Source organism: Phodopus roborovskii, unplaced genomic scaffold (genome assembly GCF_943737965.1).
Source record: "Phodopus roborovskii unplaced genomic scaffold, PHOROB, whole genome shotgun sequence".
Classification (NCBI taxonomy): domain Eukaryota; kingdom Metazoa; phylum Chordata; class Mammalia; order Rodentia; family Cricetidae; genus Phodopus; species Phodopus roborovskii.
The window spans coordinates 44,412,359-44,435,000 of NW_026126407.1; the positions used below are offsets into that span (position 1 = coordinate 44,412,359).

The window sequence follows — 22,642 nt, forward strand, 5'->3', positions numbered from 1 at the left end:
GGAGATGGACAGAACAAGGCTCCAGGTGGCTTTCCTTGGACAATTTAAACCAATGAACCTCAGTTTACATCCCCATAAAATGGGTAGAAAGCCTCCACACCTCAAAGTACCACTGGCACTGAAGCTGGGAATGGTCCCCTACACACACCAGCTCCTTGATCCTCAGGTGGTGAGTACCATCCCACCCTCCTTCCTCAGTGACTCTAACAAGAGAGTCAATTGTCTGAGTCATGGGCTGCATAGCAACTGGAGATTTCTTAGTGTGTATGGGCATGCATGTGTGTGGTGTCTGTATGGTTCATACAGAGGTGTGTGGTATGTGTATATGGATGTGTGGTGTGTGTGTGTTCTGTGTGTGTGTGATATATTCACACATGTGTGAATGCATGGAGACTGGAGAGAGGACATTGGGTGTTCTGCTCTATCATGCCCCATAAAGGCTCTTTCACTGAACCTAGAGCTGGGAGGAATGGCAGGGCTTTTCAGCAATCTTGTGTCCCTGCTGCTCACAGTGCTAGGTTTGCAGGTATACACCCAGTTATGCTCAGCTTTTTACATGGATACTGGAGATTTGAACTCAGTCTGCATGCAGGTGAGGATTCTTACCCACCCAGGCCCAGGGACAGGAACATTGACAATGAAGGGGAAATATGAATCTGACATAAGTCCTTAGGAGAAGATTTTTCCAGTGATGGGCTATGGTCCCTTCAAGGACTGGAAGTTTTCTCCTGGGACCTACAAAGTAACTCAGAAACTCCTTCTCCCTTGGGAGAAAGATATGAGCAATAGATGCTTCTTTATGAATGTGAGTAAAAGGCCCATTAATAATCCACTCAATGAGTGAGGAGAGTTCACACAATTGGAATTTGTAAACACCAATGAGGGTCTCAATGATTTTATTTCCTTTTGGAAGATGGAATCAATCAGGGACAGCATCTGCTGCACTCAACTGAGCCATAACCAAAATGCAAGGGCACGCCTTGTTTTCCCTCTGGGGTAAGCTAGTAAAGTCTTGAATCATGCCAGAGTATGGGAAGGTTGGGTTAGTATGTATAACAGGTGGCCACAGGTAAAGGAGAGAATGGTGCCATGCCTGGAAAATTTGATTATTCTTAGAATGTCAGTGTGGTGAAACATTTGAAAGAAAATTTCTCCCATAGGGAGTGGCACTATTAGGAGGTGTGGTTTTGTTGGAGTAGGTGTAGTCATGTCACTATGGGGACGGGCTTTGAGGATTCCTATGCTCAAGCTACATCCTGTGTCACAATTCACTTCCTGTTGCTTGTGGATAAAGATGTAGAACTCACAGCTCCTTCTCCGTGTCTACCTGCATGCTGCCATGCTTCTCATCAGAACAATAATGGACTAAACCTCTGAAACTGTAAGCCAGCCCCAGTTAAATGCTTTCTTTTATAAGAGTTGCTGTAGTCATGGTGTCTCTTAACAGCAATAAAACTCTAAGGCAGTCAGAAATCATGAAACACCCCAACTGTATCCTTCTAACAACCTTTGTAATAGTTAAGTATTAGGCTTACAGTGGTACTTTGAGGTGTGGAGGCTTTCTACCCATTTTATGGGGATGTAAACTGAGGTTCATTGGTTTAAATTGTACAAGGAAAGCCACCTGGAGCCTTGTTCTGTCCATCTCCAGGAGAGAAATAATTGCACCATCAACCCTGTGTAATTTTTAGGGAATGGGAACTCATCTAATACTGGCAACATAGTGTTGAAATTGTACATTTCAGAGACAGCCACTCCACACACCATCCACACTTCTGATAGAGCACAACAGTCATGGCGCTCCTTTAGCATGGATGAAACACTGTCACTGCTTACCCATACAACAGAATATGCTTGTGGGGACATTGTCTGATCATCAAGGCTGAGTTTTGATTAGGGCTACAGCATCCACTGAGCACCTCTCTTGGAACAAACAGCCCCCATACCACAGGAAGCTGAATACAGGCAGAAGGCAGTCAGAATCTCTTTCCAGACATGAGAATGATCACACCCACAGAGGGCTCCAGCCCTGAACTGGAGAGGATTCGAGTCTCTTCCCTTAGAGCCTTGGACTACAGAGCAGGGACAAACTAACCTTCGGGTTCTCTGAACTCCATATCTACCAACCCAACAGCAGAGGAAATGAATGGTTCATGGCTCAGGGTGTACTTTAAGGTGATTTGTTGTACAGCTGTCATAACAAACATGCAGTAAATGATTTTAAATGGGATGGTCCCTGTTGCTGCTTGTAGCAGAAGGATCAAGCCAGTAGAATCAAAGCCTGAGAAGACTGTACTGAGCTTAGAAACACCATATCTACCCTCGCATCCCCTCACACTGCTGCACAATTAGAACCAAAGACAGCTGAGAGAGGGTGTTTGTAGTACTGACCATCTACAGTGCGCCATAATGTGGGCTGTTGGTCAGCTTTTCATGGTTGATAGGTTTGTTTTGACTCGTGTGTTCAGAGGCTTCAGCTCTGGTAGACTGGCTCTGTGGCCTGCAGGACTGTGGTGAGGTAGAGCACTGTGCAGTCAGGAGCATGTGGTGGAGGGGGCTGCTTTCTTCATGAGGGACAGGATACAGAGAGAGAAGGGGTCCAGGGACTGGTGGAAGATACTCCTTCAAAATCACTCCCAGTGACCTACTTTCTCCCACAAGGCTTCCTAACATTTCTACCACCTTTCAGTAGCACCATCTGCTGGTGACCAAGTTTCTAAACATGAAAGATGAACCAGAACACAAACCTGTATGGACCATGGTCCTCCCTTATCTGAGGGTCTGTTTTTGTTGCTTCAGTCACCCAAGTTTAACCAAGGTCAGAAAATATTTAACAGAATGTTCCAGAAATAAACAATTCATTAGTTTAAAATGACTTTGATTATGGTATACTGTTTTAATTACTAGTAGTTATTGTCTCTTACTGTGTCTAATTTATAAATTTAATTTTACCATAGGGGTGTGTGTGTGTGTGTGTGTGTGTAGAGAAACCCACTCTATGTGGGATTTGGTGGTCTCTGTGGTTTCATGTGTCTGGGGAAAGTCTTGGAAAGAATGCATCTCAAAAATCCACAAAGACCTGTGTTTTCTGTCAACACAGAAAACCAGTGGTTTTCCCAGCGCCATGCCCCAGAATGGGATGTAATGGGCCCTGGATCTGAATCAGTACCCAAAGACTCCACAGCCCCTGTGTCACCCATAACTCCCATAGGAGCAGTTGTCAAGAAGATCAATGTGACTCTATGGCAGTGTTCTCAACCTTCCTAGTGCTGTGACCCTTTAGTACACCTCCTTGTGTTGTGGTGACCCCCAACCATACAATTATTTTCATTGCTACTTAATAACTGTAATTTTGCTTCTTTTATGAATAGTAAATATCTGATAAGCAGAAATTTGATATTTGAACCCCATGAAAAAGTCATTCAACCCCACCAAGGGGGTCCCAATCCACAGGTTGAGACTACTGCTCTTTGGTGTCTACTGCAGCTGGCTTACAGAACCCCACATTCCCCCATGTCCCTATCCCAATTTGGCATCTGCTTATTTATGTAAATGTCTTTGAATCAACATCTAGTTTCCAACAACCTCAGTAAATGAGTTCCATAAACCAGCCAGATCTGGAGCCTTTGCCCAGTGTGTATCATTTTCTGAGTGTGGCAGGGAGAGTGAGCTAGTGGCCCCAGGACAGACATCTCAGTGCCCACTGTGACTAGGCTCTGAGAACAGCATGCTGAGGCAAATATGATCAGCCTCATCCTTTGTAAGAGGCCAGATTGTTAAAACTACAAAAAAAAGGGGGGGAGGGAAAGGAAAAAAGAATATGATGTACTTGAGAGAGCCCAGTGGTTTCCCCTTAGCCTTGGTTTTGATATTGACAGCTTCCTTTACCCATAGTTAACAGCAGCCTGAGAATATAACATGGAAAATTCCAGAGATAAATAATTCATAAGTTTTAAATTACTTTCATTGCCTTACATCATCATAATTGTTCTGTTTTATTATTAGTTGTGGTTAATTTTTTTCTGTACCTAATTTACAAATTAAACTTTACCATATACCATATATATGTGTATATATGGAAAATATTACAGTATTGTAGAATATAGTACTGTTGGCCATTGCAGATATCCACTAGGGTCTTGCAACTCATTCTCCACAAATAAGGGCAACTACTGCAAAACAAACAAACAAACACACAGAAAATAACTAGGGGAGAATGTGTGTATCACTGGAAAGACAAAATACTGAAGCAGTGAAATTAAATGTCAGTATGAGAATTAAACATCAGGAAAAGGCATGGCAAACAGCCTGATGTGATCACTCCCCGGGAGGAGGGATCCCTTTTTTTTCTAGCTCGTTTAACCACACATCCCTCTGCCCCCAATTTCCTTCCTTCATGACCAGGTGTTTTAGCCTGCAGTGCTATTAACACAATATTGTTCAATACATTGAATGCCCTCTTTGGTACAGGCAAAGCATGACCAAAGCTCAGGTGTGGCAATGGCTGTTCCCTGTTACAAAATCCCCCTTTTTTGTGGGAAAGTTGGGCAGCAAAGAAAGAAGACCAGATATGATGGCAACCTCTATGTGGCATATGTCCATCCATGCTCCTGTGAAGGACTCACACACCATTTCCTCCCATGGCACGTGGTTTGCCTGACTTCTTTCTTGGAGTAGTGTCACACTGACCAGTATGCACCCTCAATCACCAGGGTACAAGCTCACTAAGCCCAGAGACTGAAACTTTTCTTATTCTGTATCAGATCTTGAGCTCATAGAAAAATACACCAAGATTCCTGGAGCTTTGAGTGGTGGTGGTTATTTGATTGGACAAAATCCTCTTGTTTCATGTCACAGAATATTGTCATCATTTTTGTGTGTATACCAAAACAGATTCCTAAGGAGGTTGCACAGTTTCCATTATGTGACTAGCCCAGGATAGGCATCATCCATACTGCATTGATTGATGTTTAAGGACTGTAGGAGTCGATCCCAGGAAGGTTTTGTTTTGGCTCATAGTTTGGGAGATTGCAGTCATTACAGTGAGGCAGGTGTGGCATCAGGAGTACCAGGCAGCTGGTCACAGTGTCCTCAGTCAAGAACTGGAGAGACATGAATGCTAGTGCTCAGTTTAGCTCTGTTTTACTCAGTCTGGGACCCTAGGCTATGGGATAGTGCTACATATACTAAGGGTGGGTCTTCTCTGCTCTGTTTCTCATAGAATGTTACTATGGTGATTCTAAATGCAGTCAAATTAACCATGACAATTAATCATTCTGGAAACAATGGTGTCTTATTTCTTGTTCGTGTCTAATGAAACCCTATACATCCAGGCCACACTCACACATGTCATTTCTCGTGAATTTAAGAAAGCATAGTACAATAGATTTATAAGATTCGATTTCAGGGTCCAACTCAAGGCTGGAAATAAAAATACCATAGAGGTATAAGAAGCCAATACAGTGGTATCTTAGTCCATTTTTTGATATTCTAACAAAGGACCTGAGTATGGGAAGTTACAAAGAAGAGATGCATATCTCTGAAAGCTGGAAGCCTAAGACGGGGTGGCTCCATCTATCAGTCGCTGCTGAGGATCTTGTCTGCATTATAACATGGTGAATAGCACCATGACAGCAACAGTGAGAAAGAGAAGGAGAGAGATCACATGGACAGACAGGAAGCCATGGAAGATCTGGGGCTTGGCTTAACGTTTTTTTATGGCCTGCCTTTGTGAGTTCTGTGTGAGATTGGTAGAGAAATGAATTAGTCACTTTCCATAGTGCGGCCCCTGGTGACTTACTAACCTCGCACTAAGCTCTACCTCCTATATACTCCATCACCTCGGCATCTGCACTGAGGACTAGGCTTCCAGTACCTTTGAAGGAACATGCATATCCGAGTTACAGCAGGTAGGACCTGAATGAAAAAAAAAAAAAAAGTAAAAAGGAGATATGCCTGCTACTAAGAGGCTGAGTCTTTTATTATACAAATGAGAAAGAATAGAGTCGATGCAGAGACATCAGGGAGAATCCAGAGTGGACATGACTAGCAAACTGACCAGGGCCATATGAGGAGAGGGGGGAAGGGAGAAGGAGAGCCAGGAGCCAAGAGGCCAGCAGGCAAAGAGGCCAGAAGATAAAAGGATCAGCGTAGCCAAAATTGCTGGATTATATAGGGAAGAACATCTGGGAGAAGCACAGCCCAGGCCTTGGGCTGGAGAAATTTAAGGCAGAGGGCTGGGTGTGTCAGTCAGGAAGGCTCTGTAATGGGTAGGGACTGAGGGATGCCGGAAGGGCCTGACAGCCAGAGTCTGCTTCAATGTTATAGGCAGCTTGTTAGCCATTTGCCCCAAGTTTAAGACCTAAGAAGACCTTTCTAGCACTGCCCCAATCTGATCTGTGCCAGAATGGGCAGAGCATGAATTTGCTGAAAGCCTAGGGAATTCATCTGTCATGATGGCTTGTGAGAGTCAAAACACAAGCAATGCCACATAGGGCAAAGGCAACTAAATGGTTCCGTCGCTTGGCAGTGGCCTCAAGCAATGCCTCCCATTGACCAGCCACTGCGGTGAGGTGACACTGGCTGGAGACCCCCACATCAGGCAGGGGTGGTGTGCTGCAGCTGGATCTTGCTGATCCTTTGTGAGCTTTGTGGGGCAATGTTACAGTCTAACAGATCACAGGAGCTGGAAATCTAGGACAGGGAGAATTTATACCTTTACAGCATGGAAATGCACAAACGGAAGCCGTTTCCTTTCTCTCTTCTGTGTCCTGTCTTTGGAGAGCTAGTTCATCACCACACCACCTGATACGCTTGAGCTTGATCTTGACTTGATCTTGAAATATATCGCAAGTTGATATGGTCTGTGGGCGATGCTGAGGCTGGTGTGGTAGGAACACAGAAGAGACCAGAGCAGCCCCTGTGCTGGTCAGACTGGGATGGGGTAAGGAGAGCTAAGTCCAGAATTAGCAGGACGTTCTTGAGAGCAGAGGTCCTCTTCCTTGGGGGAATATTTGGAAATTACTCCCTGACCTTGCAGTTCTTGGCCTTTCTCTGTCTCACCTGATCCCTGAGTTAACTGTTCTGGCTCTCCTCTCCCGATCACTTGATCCTACCAGTTGGATGTAACTGGTAAGTAGATAGCCACTCTCTCCTGTGGCCCCTGTGCTCAGCTTCCAGGGCTGACAGACTTCTGGGGGTGTGGACCAGGTCTGCAGAGCATCTAACAGCCAGACTCCCCTGTGAGCTTTGGCAACATGAAAACCTACAAGTATAATGGATCAAAGAGAGTGAAACCTGTGGGGAATCTGCAACCCCCAGAGACAGGGGTAAAGGCTGAAAGCTCTTTGGGCTTGCATATCAATATTAAAGTTGTTCCCTTGTAGCCTCAAGCAGGTAAGAGCTGAGGAAACCTACCTTACATAGCCAGAGCTTCACTGATATCTGCATAATGTGTTTACACATTCCAAGTTATTTTTCCATAATAAAGACCAGACTGACCAAGCCAAGATCCTAGGACAAAGGGTTTCTACCATTTTCAGATTATGGCATATTTCACATGTCTTTTTCAATGTACTTATACCAATGTATGTCCTCATGGCGTGGATGTGAGGGGACGATGCCACATATCTTTGTCACAACAGTGGCCTCTGTACCTTCGGGTTCAGCATCCAGGGACCCAGGCTGATCAGAAATATTAGGGGGGAATAATGGCAAGAAACAAGCATGCACTTCATATGAGCAAACTTGTTTCTTGTCATTATTCCCTAGTCCTGCAGTTTGACACACTGGCAAAGCATGTGCAGTATGAGCCATGCAGGCAAGAGGCAGGATCATTGCATAAGAGGACTGTGAGCATCTGTGGATTTGGCTATCAGTGGGGTTCTGGAGCTAATCCCCCACAGACACCGAAGGATGGTTCTAGTTGACACTACTGTGTTTAGAAGAATGACAGCTATTTCATGTCAGGTTTAACTTACTTTCTTTAAACTACAAGCACCCAGCCCTCATCTGCACATCAATAGAAAAATGTTTCATTTGTCCCCAATTTTGCCTTTTTTAAAGGTTCAAAGGAAGAAAACCACTAAAGACAGTCTGCTCACCCACTGCCACCCAGCAGCCCATTCTGTAGACATCATTATCTACTCATGGAATCCTAGACCTGCCCAGGTCCTGACAACTTTCTCTATTTGTAGTGCACCAAAGCTAACAGGTGCACATTTCAAGAAATTTGGTAAACATAACAAAAAGAAGACTATAAAAACTAATCAAGTTTCATCAAGGAAACTACTATAAATATTGATGGGTTATGTTCTAAAGATACAAAGCCTTTATAGAAACAAATTCAGGAATACATTGCATATAATAGACTGCCTAATTGTAAATGTGTTCTCAGTTTAAATAGAGGCACGTTCATGCAATACTATCTTCCAAAATAGCATTTCATGCTTCTGGAAAAGTTCATCTTCCGTGTGTGCCTACAATATTCTGTTGTTTTCCTCTTGCAAGACACTTTGACTATTTTCAGGGTGTTACTGTTGTAAACTACTCCTCAGTGACAATCTCAGAATGTCAAGCAGTCAATTTGATCATTTCTTTCTGATAGATTCTTAACAGCAGGGATCAGGGCCAAAGCATATTGGTTTCTAAAAGAGTGCTAGCCCCTTGTCTTTTTCTGTAAGTACAGGATACAATAAGACACACACTCTATTCTACCAGTGATCTAACAGAGCCCAGAGAGAATGGAGCTATTCAATGCCACACATCTTCGAAGCATGGGTTGGAACTCAAGCCTGACTCTTCAGCCTCTTGGAACTGTAAGAAGCCAGCTGGGATTCTGGGGCTCCTCACTCCCAGACTGTGTCCTCACTTCTGTTCTGTAGACCTTTCTTTCAGAGAACTCCATCTCTGAGCATTGACATATGTGTGGCAGGCACTGTTCCAAACACCTGGGCTGAGGCACGGCACTCAACCCAACCCCATGATGTCAGTTTTTCGACAATCCTTGTTTTAAAGATGGGGACACTGAGGCAAAGACAGTCTTTCTTGTCTGAGGGCAAACAGCTGGTGGCATACAGAACTCCTGGCCCTTGGTGTCTGAGAACTCCAATAGAACATCCTTTGTGCAAATTTGCTATGGACATAAGCTTTCCAACACAGCCAGTAGCCATTGGGAACAGGTCACTACTGAGCAGAGAAGAAAAATAGATTCCATTTTAATTTGTCTCAATGGACACAGCCACATGTGACTAGTGACTCTTCTCAAGCCAGGCCTTGGAGCCCCACTGTCCTCTGTGTGAAATAGGATTCAGCTGGCCTGATAGTTCTCATCAAGCTTTGAACCAGGCTCTGTGCCCCAAGGCCATCTCCAGGACTAGGGAGGGCAATGCTGACCTTCTTCCTGGGATGATCAAGAGAAACACTCCAGGGAGATTTTTTAATCCCTCTTGTTAGACATTAAAGAAAAAAATCCACTCAAGCAAGCTCCAGCCTTTCCACGCTCATCATCGTAAATTCTGTTCTGACTTCTCTGGACACTTCCTGGGAATTCACAGAACAGACTTGAGTCCTGCCTTTTCTCTGGGACCCTCTCTAAGGAGGTCAGTGGATAGGTATTGGAATTTTTTTCTCAAGATTTGTCATTTCCCAAGTGCCCTCCTCAGGTCAAGCACTGAACCAGGCCCAGCACACTCCCCACTGTAGTACCAGAAGAAATTACCACAAACCAAGAGGCATAACCACAGAGAAGATTCCCTTGGGTCTCCAGGCTGACAGCTGAAATCATGGTGTGAGAGTGGTCCTGAGCTTCACTGGGAGCTGGAGGATCTTCCCTGCCTCTTCCAGCATCTGGTGCCTCCCATGCTTCCTTGGCTTGGGTCTGCATCATCTCATCCTGCACCCCCATCTTCTCACAGCTTTCTTCTCTCTGTCCGTGTCTTCTACTCATTAGTCTCTTACGCAGACACTTAGCACGAGACTAAGGGTCCACTCAGGTGACCCTAGAGATCTCAGAGGACTAGGGCGTCTAAACTGTGCAGTGCTTGTCTAGCATACCGAGGCCTGGGTTTAATTCTCATCACAGAAAAAAAGAAAACACTCAAAATCCCTAATTATATCTGATGATAGAAAATATGAAGGTCTCAGAGCTTTTGAAGGGGTGCCATTTAAGTCACTACGGTCACCTTATTTAATCTAGGTTCCAATCCCAGTTAGAGGTAGTTTAAGCAGATCAATGAACCTCTGCAGCCACTCTCTAATTTCATGGCTTTGCTCAGTTGCCATGTATACCTCACTCCTACATAGTCCAGGATAGAGGGTCCTGCCCAAGGGTCTCCCCTGCAGAGGAGGAACCAAACCCCTTTCATCTTGTAGCTCCTGTATCATGTGGCCTTGAGGTCACTGTGGAGCTATCCAGCAGTTGATTGGAGTCAAAAGAGTGGGCAATTAAAGGTTTGACAAACATGTTGGCCTGCAAGTAGGATACAGTTCTTATCCTCATCTAACATTGGTAGGCCCTGGTCACATGATCCCATCTAGCTGCAAGGGGAACTGGGTAATGTAGACCATGAATTTGGCAGTTGTTTCTTAGCATGAACCGTACTTTTAAATATTTCAAGGAAAAGGTGTCAACTTTCATTGGCCAGCCAGCCAACAGTTGCATTCAACCATTTCTTCCTTGTGCCTGTGACTTATTCATTCCATTATTTTTTGAAGAGAAGCTGCAGGTCCAGAGAAGTTAAATGATTTAAGTAAGTCCACTGAGCATACTCCATGGGCTGGAATCCCAGACTGAACAAAAAGCAAAAATAGAGGAAGCCAGTTGAGCACTCTCATTCTTCTTCCTAATCAGCACCAAGGGCCACGTGGCTTCTGCTGTTATGATGGGCACAGACTATATTCCTTGGAACTGTGAGCCAAAATAACCCTTTCTTCCCTTAAGTAGCCTTTTGTCAACCATCTGGTCACAGCAACAAGAAGGGTAGCTAGGGACTAAACAGGCGGCTCTACAATGAAGAGGGCTTGCTGCTCTTGAAGAGAACCCAAGTTCGGTTCCCAGCACCCACATGAGGGGGCTCACACTGAAGCCCAAAACTCCAACTCCAGGAGATCTGGCACCCTTTTCTGGTCTCTGAGGGTACCCACACTCACATGGGCAAGCATACACACACAAAAAGATAAAATAAATATTTTAACGTCTTAGTAATCTTTGGAGAATCTCATACAATGTGTATTGATCATCATATTTTCCCTCCCCTCCTCTCCCTAGCTTCTCTCAGATCCATGCCAATTTTCCTATTTCTTTAACTTCTTGCTCTATTTTTTAAAATAACCCATCAAATCTAATTTGTGCTGCCCATATACTCCTAAATGTGTTTCTCCCCTGTTCCCTACAAATGGCAGATATTTTTTCCTAAAGAAAGGAGACAAATACAGTCACAAATACAATCAATAAGATTCATTGACTGATGGGGCTGGGGAGTTGGCTTAGCCCCACAAGAGTATGCACTTCTCTCTAAGAGGACACGAGTTCGTTCCCAGCACTCACCTCAGGTGGATCACAGTCACCTGTGACTATAGCTCCAGGAGATCTGACGTTCTCCTTGGAGCTGCACAGATATTCCCACTTACGGCCACTCACCCACACACAGGTGCACGTGCACATATATGATTTAAAATTAGAATAAATCTAAAAACGAAAGAAATTTATTGACATGAACCTCTCAGCTCCTCCTATTCCAAAAATACTGCCTGGTCTCTGACTCTGGTTTCTCCTCCTGCTCTCAGCCACCCCTCTGGGAACTAATGGGGAGCTAGAGGTGAAGAGGCAGGAGGCAGAAAGGTGACACAGATGGACGAGGGGGCGGCTGAAAGAGAACAGGAAACCCATGTGGGCCCTGCGTCCTAGAAAATTTCCTTGGGTTTGACGTGTGAAAGCTTTGGAGCAGTTTCCATTAGGAAAAATAAAAATAGCAGAGGAGAAATATGAGGTGCATAATTGTGAATTATGATGTGTTCTTCTTTTTTGTGTGTCTATGGGAAAACAAGCCCTTTATCTTGCCTTTGTTTAAATTCCTCTGGCAGGCTGTACTGTGTTTCTTGGCTGTGAATCCATACAGATAAACTGGGCTATGGGTAGAGTGACCACAGGTTGCCATAGTCCATTCTGGTCCCAGCCATATATTGTAGAGTTATGTATCAGTCATCCATAGTCATGCAATGATAAACTCAGAAGCTTAGCAACAGAAATGGTTTGTGATTATATTTTGAGGGAGCAGGGGGTGAGTCTTCAGGTTGGGCTCACCTTAGCAGGCCTCTGCCTTTTAAACTGTCCCCATTTCAATCAAAAGCAAGTGATACACAAAGATTATATTCTGGTGCTGTGTAATACAGAAAGATTTGCTGTTTAAATGGTATGTTATATGTTTTATGAAAAACAGCAGGAGTCTGATGGCTCCCAACACACACATACACACAAACACATGCACATGCCTGCACACACACACACACACACACACACACACACACACACAGAGAGAGAGAGAGAGAGAGAGAGAGAGAGAGAGTGCTGAGTGTTCAAGGACACAGGGGATGCCTGTCATCCTGAACTGTTCATTCTGTACTGTACACACAGGGGACTCATAAACATACACAATTAATGTGATTAAGTACTCACTCCAACTTTGAGTGACTCTGTTGTATTGTGTGTCTCACACACATGAGGCCAGGAAGAGGCAGTGACTAACTCAACTCCAAATGTCAAGGAGCAGGAAGGACTGAGAGACAGGCTGGTTATGGCCTTCATGCTCTATGGCTCGGTTTCAGAACTCTCAAACACAGCGAATACATGAGAGCATGCCTCTAGGAGTGGGATTTTTGAACTGCTCGTAGGAATTGAGTTGAGGGAGGTAAAGGAGCCGGTTGAAAACAACTCTGTGCTGGGGTCCTACCCTGAGCAGAAGGCACAGCTCAGTTCCCTCTACTCAGTGTCTGTTGTAGCCAAGGATTGATGACGAGGTCCTAAGCCTGAGCACAAACATGCCAGAGAGGTTTGAATTAAAGCTCTCTGGAGTAGAAAACTCAGCTTCCCTTTGCACTTTTTAAAACCTACATTTATTTTTCACTATAAATAGTTAAGTGTAGTCTTAAACTTTGACACAAATTAAAAATCATCTATAATGCCACTTTTAGTAAATGTACTGTGTGCACTTTACAATCTTCCCTTCTGGAATTCTTCCATTTATAAATGGTTTTGGTCTACATGGTTACCATTGCAGAGTATATCTGTCATTCATTGCTGAATGTTAGAGCACCCCAAAATTTAGCAGCAACAATCGCTCATCAATCTGCTGGGATCAGCCTAGCCAAGATGAACTGCCTTACCGCGCCACCTACCTCTCTACCCATTATTCTCCTTTTCCTATTCATATCGCCAGCGCTCCGTTATCCTCCCTTGAAGGTCCTTTCCCCCTGCTCCCTGCCAAGGGTAAATATTTCTTTATTTTGGAATAATGGGCAGGGAGGTGGTTGGCATGGTAGGGTAGTTCATCCGGGCTAAGCTGACCTACAACAGGCTCACCCACATTCCTTCAGCCATTTCACTTGGACCAGCCTTCTCTATGGATTGGCTGTCATTGGGTTTCTTGTTGGACTAGACAAGGCTGTTCTCATGATCCAGAAGCAATAGAATGAGAGGCTAAATGTCCCCTTGAGACCAAGTTTGGAACTTAGTTATGTCACTTACACTGCAGTCTATTGGCCCAAGCAGATCACAAAGCCAGCCCAGGTGTACTGTAAAAGATCACCTGCTGGAGGGGGACCTGAACAATACAGCAGCCATTTTTTACCATCTCCTGTGACTACTGCAAGCTCTGTGTTTGTTTTTAAAACGGTTCTTCCCTGTCAATGCAAAGCCTTGGTGTCATTATTTTTAATACATGTATAATGATTGGAAGGCAGACTACTGCTTATTTAAACATCTCCTTATTCTTTAAGCAAATAGGAAAAAAATTACTTCCTATTCTCTGCTTACAGGTAAGACTGTAAAGAAAGCCTTGGCGTACTTATTTCTGTGGTTTTGATTTGCACCCCTGGAACTGGCTCTAAAGGCAGAGGCAGAAAGAGCAAATGGTATTGTTGTTGCTGTTGTTCATTTATTGAAATTTATTTATGGCCGATGCATAAACAGAATCTGTCTGTGAACTCAAATGGTTTTTCATATTCTCCAAGCATTTTGCCTGACTGTACTGGGATGCTTTGCTTAGCAGCCTGGGCACTGCTGCAGGGCTGTCCAAATTCCCTGCCTTATCCCATTGGCCTGGTGACTCTGGCCAGGGAGTGGGAGGAAGCAGACCAGTGGACTTTCCTTGGTCTGCGATGCTGTTTTCTGCAGGTCAGAATTGTGACCTTTGCACCCTGAACCAGGAAGTAAGGAACACTACAAAGATGGGTGGGCTCTGGCATTCCGCCCAGCTGTACATCAAACTCTTGCCCAATCAAGATCCCAAGTGAACTCATGGAAACCTCACACAATTGAAAATGGCAGGAATGTGGAGCCCATCTTCAAATTTTTATTTGGATCTGAAACATGGCTTCCTCCCCATGTCCCATGGTATCAACCACCCACCAGTCAAGGATCCTCAAAGATGATCTTTCACCTACTTCCTCATGTCCTTACACTTTACAACACTAACTAACTCTTCAGAAGAGTGCCAGGTTGTGTTCATGATAATTTTCTTCCTCTCAGCAAACTTCAAGCCTTTTGGATGATGGCTAGAAGATGGGCAGGTTGGGGTACCACACACAGTAAAATGGTAGAGGACAGATTTGAGTATGTTTTAGAAAGCACTGGTTCAGAGTCCTGGTGTTGGAGGGCTCTCTCTAACTTTGGGTCCAAAACCCCTAGTGCCATCACTTTTCACTGATGCTGACTGACTGAGTGACTTAGCCTCTCTGCTGTACTTTTCTCATCTCTAAACAGCTATCAAAGCCACAAAGGGCTATTGTAAGGACCTTGGCAACACAGGACAGATAGTGAAAATTGCAGCTATTGAATTTTTTAAAGTGATCTGGGTACAAGGGGCAACTGGCCTGTTCAAGGAAGAATAACTAGAAAGTTCAGCAAGGGCCAGACCCAACTGCTCAGCCTGGTATCCAGAGAGACTATACCCACCCATTCCCAGGTCCGCTATTCCTGTTTGGGTGTAGAGGGTTCATTTAATCCCATAATCTGTCTTCTTCCTCATCCCAAGGGCCATGTCTTATCAGAAGCATCCTGACCCAATGAGGATACTGCTGCTGCCTGTGTGTGGAGAAGCCCAGGCCCTCCACATCAATGAGGTCCAAGGCCGGAAAGGAGAAATTTCTACTTGCCTAAGTCTGTCATGTGACTCTCTTTAGGAACCAGCTGCAGAGGATTCCAGGGCTAGAGACTCCAAATGCAAAGCCCAGTGGACAGGGAGGGAACCAGCTTAGTGACCTGAGCCTGGGACCATCTTAAATCATCCCTTGCTTGGTCCTGTAGACTACAACCTGCATTGTTTCCTATAGTGTCAAACTCAGCCTGTGACAAAGTCCAGTGAAGAAATTGTCAAGGGCAGCTCAGCTTTGGGGGAGGGGGGAGCCAGAGAAAAACAGTCTGGGTTCTGAGGGCTGCCAAGTGAGAAGCAAACAGCCAAGAAAGCAATGTCACAAGTCCTACAACAAGGAATGCCAGGCCCAGGTGCAGATGAGAACCCTTTACTTCAGTGACAGCCAATACCCATGGTATGTATGGAAGGAACATTGGCCAACTTAACAAGGGACAGAGATTTATAAAGAGTAAGGACAGTATCCACACTGGATGATATCTTTACTTTCCTTCTATTGTGAAATATAAAACTGTTATCATTTAAAAAAGAAATACGACAGAAGGGCTGAGAAACGAAGCAACCACCCATGACCTACTCTTTGGACACAGTGACAGATGGCATCTGTATTTGGGGTTCTCCTCTAGTCCCACCCTTTCTCTCTAGCCCCACCCTTTTTTCTAGCCTCACCCTTTCTCTTGAACTTCCAAAGTTTTCAATGGTCCTTTGTGGTTTTCTTAATTGAAAGAATGAGGGGTGTGGGGGGGGGGGGCTCCTTTGACCATGTGACATATGGTCACATGGCCAGATGAGTTGCAGAGGGATGTCACAGCTGATGTGTAACAGCCAAGTCACACTGCTTTAATGCCAGTACCCTTCAGCAAGGACACTTAGCTATAGGGCAGACATCTTGAACATTCACTGCTGAGACTTGCTCTGGAAGTTACTTATCCAGGTTCTTACAATAGGACGGCAGAGATTGGGAAACAAGCTGACCTGGCTTCGGAGCCCATGGTCTTAATACCCATTAATATCTATGGGCTCTCATGGTCATCAAGCCTTGATGGCCCTTTCCTTCAATGATCTTAACTTCCCACCAGGCCCCTCAACTCTCTCTAAACTAAAATTCCACACTTTCTTCCTCCAGCATCCCATTCTCTGATGTCAAGAAGATGTTTTTTCTTCTTTCCTGTCTTCCTGCTGTACATACTTCCACTTAAAAGGCAGCTTCCTCTGGCAAGCCAGTACTGGCTTACTCCCAGGTTGGAGGAGCGCCCCCTTGTGCCTTTCTGTGGTACCTTCTGGTCCAGGGCTGAAAATGCCCTTTCCTTTATCTCAGTAAATGACTGTAGTGGCAGGTTGTGGGGAGGCTGCTTGTTTTCTGCTTTTCTCAAGCCTCCACCCCCACCCCACCCAGAGCCTGGTATACCACAGATACTCCGTGTTTTTTGTTTTGTTTGCTTGTTTGTTTGTTTGTTTGTTTGTTTGTTTTTGTACAAATGATGATTCTGGCCAGCAGGCATTAAGGGAACAGGTCTTAAGAGTAAACCTCCCTTTCCCCGACAACTTTGCAGGAAGCTACAGAGGCATGATCTGTTCTCACCACCCTCTCTCATCTCCTCAGTCTTTCCTGCCCTATTTGAAGACCCAGTCCAGGTTCCTGCCATATCTCTGAGGGAGCCTGCTCCCCAGCCCATGGTCCCCAAAGACTGTCCTGAGGTACCCTGGTCCTGAAAAGAAAGGTTCTCTGGCCATAGTCTCAGGCCAGAAGTTAAGTTAGCAAGGACATCCTGACCTTTGGTTCCTAAAATAGAGTTAGGTAGCTTTCCTTGGCATTCTCGGGCAAGGAAATCATATTCTATTTAAACCTGGATTGGTCTCAGCAAGAATACAAGATGGAGGAACCTCTGCACTGTCCTACCCTATCACATTCCCCACTGGCTCTGTGGGCATGATTCAAATCATTGACTGGCCCTGGTCTATGGGGCATAGTTGGTCCTAAGGACCAGTAGCTTAACTGAATTTATTGTCTGTCTGATGTAGTTGGCCATGCAGGTGAAGATGCGGGTCTGACTGTTAGTGGATCAGGATAAGAATCAATGGTCCAGCTAATGCTGGCAGTAAGCTGGTCCGCCATGGGATCCAGGTAAACAGAGACTGATACCAATTATCCTATCTATGCTTTCTTTCTTCCCTTTCTAAGGGGAGGTTTCCCTAATTCCATCTGATTGGTTGGCATAGAAACAGTGGTTTCTCCTAAAGCCATACATAATCCTCCCTGCTTCCTCAAGAGACAATCTGAGCCTCTTCGATTTTTCGGAATCACCTCTACTGAGGAGTCTACTAGCTTCTCTAGTCTGGATGTGGAGCCCTGTGATAGCCTTTAGTCCTGGCCCACTTATGTACTTAATTCTCCATAAAAAAATAATTTATTATTGACTCTCAGATCTGATGGTCCTATGACTTTTGCCCCAGCAATACCAGCTCCAACCAGGAGTGGAACAAGAATGGGTGCTTTCCCGATGCAGCCTGGGGTCCATGAGAAAGTGTGCTCTGCCTCCCCTGGGGCAGGATTGCACTAGCACACTTGTGTTTCTGGAATGCCTCTGAGGGGGCACATTTGATTAAAGCATTTGAGCTTGTGCACTGAGTGGTCTCAGCAGCCACAAGTATTGATGCCAACAAGAAGAGCTGACCTGGAGAGTGGAGGAGGCTTCTAGGTCAGAAGTCCTGGACACCAGGCAGGCTCCACCTTCCTGTAGGCCTCCTAGGGTTCCCTTAGACTGTTTCCAGTTACAAATTGTTTTTACTTGTTGGTGGACCAATGGTCTGGCTGGTCCCTAGCCCTATGTAACAAGGGGTCAAAGATTCAGGCACAGCCTAAAATCCTGACCAGTTCCCAGCTGGGAATGGTTAAGCAAATGGTGAGTCTGATGAACTTTGTCAAGAGTTGAGAATATAAAGCCGGGCAGTGGTGGCACATGCCTTTAGTCCCAGCACTAAGGAGGCAGAGGCAGGTGGATCTCTGTGAGTTCAAGACCAGCCTGGTCTACAAGAGTTTGTTCCAGGACAGGCTCCAAAGCCACAGAGAAACCCTGTCTCAAAACAAACAAACAAAGCAACAACAAAAAACAAATAGAGAATATAGAAGAATGTTTCCTGGCCCTGGTGCCAGTGGGGCCTAGGGCAGTAACACTTTTGGTGCTAGTTGAGGTCAGTCTCATTTTTCAAATCCAGAAGCACATGAATCTTCCTTTGGGGATGGAGAACAAGCTTAGAATGAAAGGGTTTGGGACTGTTGATTAGATGATCTCTGCCTGTTTGCTGACTCTCTTCAAATTCTTTACCAATCAGCAATCTCCAGTCTTGGCGTCAGGACAGGAAGCAGTGGCGTGTTCCATGAGGAGTGGCAGAGGACAAAAGTTCCTGACTCCCTCAATCAACTGATGTGCTTGAGAATTCCTTGTGTGGCCTCCTGACCCATATGGTATTATTTGACCTATACTAGTGCTGTGGAACTTCATAACTGAACTATGATGCCTGGTCCTTGTGATGATAAGCCTGCCGGATTCCTGTGGTCCAAACACCATGGTATTTTGCTTTGACTTCCTGAAGATAGTCTGAGGCTAACTCTTTCCTCTTTGTGGTGGAGTCCTTGTGTAAGAAGTCCTTGGATAGAGGAAAGGTGACCAGAATATTGTAAGTGCTTTGTCTGAGGCCAGAGTTAAACTGGGCAAGTTTTCCCCAAAAGAGATTGTGGTTTTGAGTTTTTGTAATAAGTCCCTCAGTGAATGGATATGGACATTCTGGTATAACCAGAAAATAATGAGTCATAATACCTTGCCCCTAGGTCTATTGTTTAGCAGGTTTTCTATGAAAAAGTAGGAAGTTTGGCCTGTTGCCTCTTGAACTACTGTGTTACTGGAGGTGAGGGACCCAAGAGGTTCATTCTGTCAAGACAGAATGGGCCGCTCTGGTGTCCATTAGGAAGTAAATGTGTCTGCCCCCTACTCTTGCCGTCATCCTGGGCTCCCAGGGGCAGAGTCATGTGGGGCCCAGGCCTGTCGATACTTGGCTAGTTGCAGGGCAGCACGGCTGGGCTCTCCTCCTCTTTTTCGTCCCCCCTTAGATATGCATTCTTCCATTGAGACTTCTGCCTACAATAGGCACACTGATCTTTTTCTAGACATTTTCTTTCCTTTTCTCCTAGTCTATTTCTCCTGTTTCCTCTCTTTTCCATTTCCCTAGGGGCAGCAATTACTGCACAAGACAGTTTCTTTCCCTGTCTGCCTGCAGCTGAATCTTAGCAATTGTAAACTTTCCAAGCAATTTCTAAAAGTGGATGCCTATTCATTCCATCAAATCCCTCCAATTTCTGGAGCTTTCTTCTTATGTCTGGGGTGAGTGCATGACAAAGGCAAAATCAGTAGCTTTCTGGTTTTGGAGGGGAGGGGTATCTGGGTCTATGGGAATAAGTACCCAGTATGTCTGACAGAGCCTTTCCAGAAACCCAAAGGGCAATTCATCAAGTCCTTGACTTTGGACAAGTTGGTAGGTTTTCTTAGTCTCCCCAGTAATGTTTGGTGAAAAGTGTCTAATGGCCTCTTGACTTCATTGTATGAGGATCCCAGTTGTGTTGGGTAGGCAGGAAAGAGTGCTCTACCCAGGCCTACTTCTCAGCCAGATTTAATTTCATATCTTGGCTATAAACAGAGTGGCCAGGGTTGCCAATCATCCCAAGTTGGCTGGTGTGTATAGAAATCAGTTTCCAATGGGCTGCAGGATTTTCTATAAGCAGGAAGGTTTGGGGAAAAGGAGACATGTACCATAAATGGGGGTGGAGGACCTCCATTTCCTCTCATCCCTCTAGCAAATGCTGTTGGCCCAGTCAGAAGATAAGGAAGAGGAATGTCTATCTCTTCAGACAGAGCAGGGGGAATCTGTGGCACTCTTTAGCCTTTCTGAATGTTTGGCTGGACCAAGAGTACCCTGACTCTCTCCCAAAAGAGCACATGTTTTCAACCATGGGGGTGGATGAAGGGCAAGGGTTAGCCAATTATCAGCATACAGGAATTAATCAGGATGCTCAGGAGAGCCTGTCAGAACATTTCAGACCGCCCTGACTGCCTGAGGGAGTTTTGGATCCCCAGCCATCCTACTTTAAAAGAGGGCCACTCATGTTCATAGAGTGCAGAGTCTTCCTGGGGAGAAATGAGTACCATAACCATCCTCATCTGAAACACCCTTCTGAAAGTATTTTAACATAGACTTTGGAGGGGTTTTCAGGCAGCTTGTCTTCCCTCCCATCACAAAGGCAAGGGACAGACAGACACATGCAAACATAGACAACAACAACCAGTCAAATCACAGGTGGCCACCAAGCATTCATTCATCTAACAAACCAGGGGGGCTCTGGTGACATCTCACATAGAGCCTGAACACAGGATCTGCAGTCACCTCTGACCATCCCCTTTGTGTCCCTATTCAAATGGCACCCTCTACAGACCAAACTTACCTCCAGAAGTGTTCAGAACTAATGGCTTTCAATTTACTCTTTTGGGTGACTGTGTAGGGGTGCCTCTGGAAAAATCTGCAGCAATTGGTCAGGAAGGATTTTCTTAGGACCCTGGAGCATCTCAGACCATGTGTCCTCTAAGAGTCTCACTATCTAGTGCACTCTTCCCTGTTCCTGCAAGTCCTGAGGTCCCTACATGTCTGGGTCTAGTCTCCAAGATCTTGGTGGGACCTCCAAGCTGTTACACCTCTCAGACAAAATCCATACCCAATTGAAAGGCTTTATTCCAGAAGACTGGCACCACACGCAAGTGTTCAGGGACCTAGGTGTGGCCCCTGAGTGTTCAGAACAGGTTTTTGTTGTTGTTGTTGTTGTTGTTGTTGTTTCCCTTAAAAGCAAATCCTCATCCTGCCATCTCTCTTGGTAGTTGTGGAGGGAGTCAGGGAAGAGGGCACTTAGTAAAGTAAGCAGTTCAAAGCAAGCAGTTTTAACAGGCACTATGATAAGAGGTCAGCTGGAGGGGATTCCACACACAGAGGCAGTTTTAACAAGAAGTAAGTTAGCTGACCTTTGGTTCCTAGAATGGAGTTGTGTAGTTTTCCATGGGATTGTCCATCAAGGAGATCAGATTCTAGTTAAACCTAGAACAGCCTCAGCAAGAATACAAGATGGAGGGACCTCTGCACTGTCCTGCCCAGCCAGTTTCCTCCTCACACAAACACATGGTTCATGCCAACAGCAGCTGTTGGTCAGTAGATCTATTAGGTCATCAGATAACCTAAAGTGAGCATGACTATACACTGAGTGTGCCTGTCTATTTCCTGGAGAAGTAGTTATTAGATAAGTGACTCATCTTGTAAGTCATGGCATCTCATAATTAAGGAAAGGTAGCTTAGAGGGTCTTGAGGCAATCAGGGGAGTCAAGACGCTGGCAAATCTAGTAGTAAGGAAACAAATCACTTAGCCAAGTGTTACACCAGGGTGTGACCAATGGATTTTTTTAAAAAGACATCAACACACCAGGGAGCCATGCTTCTTTGAAATGTAGTTTGGAAAGCTCTGCCCTTCAATGTGGGCAATTTATAGAACACAAATCCACCTTTCTATCTCTGGGTTAACACTATCCTGTCTCACACTCCCCAGCTAAACTGCACACTTCCTGAGGACAGAGCAAACTTCACAGCATCACCAAGAGGACTGGGACCTATTCTGTCACTGCATCCCACCCCTGCAGAGGCTCCTGATACACCGCTGCAGATGTAATAGTGTAGGTTACCCTATTGCTTTTGAGCCTCTTCCTCAGCAGGGTGATGTCCTTCACAGTGATGTCCTAATTAAGGAGTTGGCCCTCAATGGTGTGAGTATGGTTGAATCACGAGTGGCTCAGCTGTGTGGCTTCAGGCAAGCTGCTTAATGTCCCTGAGCCACTGAGCCAGCTTTATTTTCCTCTGTAGTAGAGGGAGAGCAAGTGTTTCTGACTAGAGATAAACCAAGGGATAGACTACGGACAGAGTATGTAGACTAATGAACAAAAGACCACAGGCTGTTGCTGATGTCACCTGGGTTGAAATCCCAGCAGAGGGCATCAACTGGGGGAAGAGTGGCAGGGAGGGAGGGTGAGTGTGAAGAAAGGATGGTAAAAAGACTGACTGGCTGAAGGAAGCTACCTGCTCCTGAGAGCTTGGCTTAGAGCAGGCGGTGTGTTGGGGGAGATGCTTGCTGTCAGTGCATTGATCTTAGGCACTCTCTAGAACTTAGTCAGACCCTGCCCTGCAATCTGCCC

At 45.2% G+C, this 22,642-nt stretch overlaps 1 protein-coding gene across 1 annotated transcript in view; it reads left to right on the top strand.

The window, feature by feature from the left end:
- The window catches only part of Kcnip1 (potassium voltage-gated channel interacting protein 1), a 360,887-nt gene that overhangs the window by 33,916 nt on the left and 304,329 nt on the right, over positions 1-22,642 (top strand). The gene's annotated exons all lie outside the window — the stretch shown is intronic.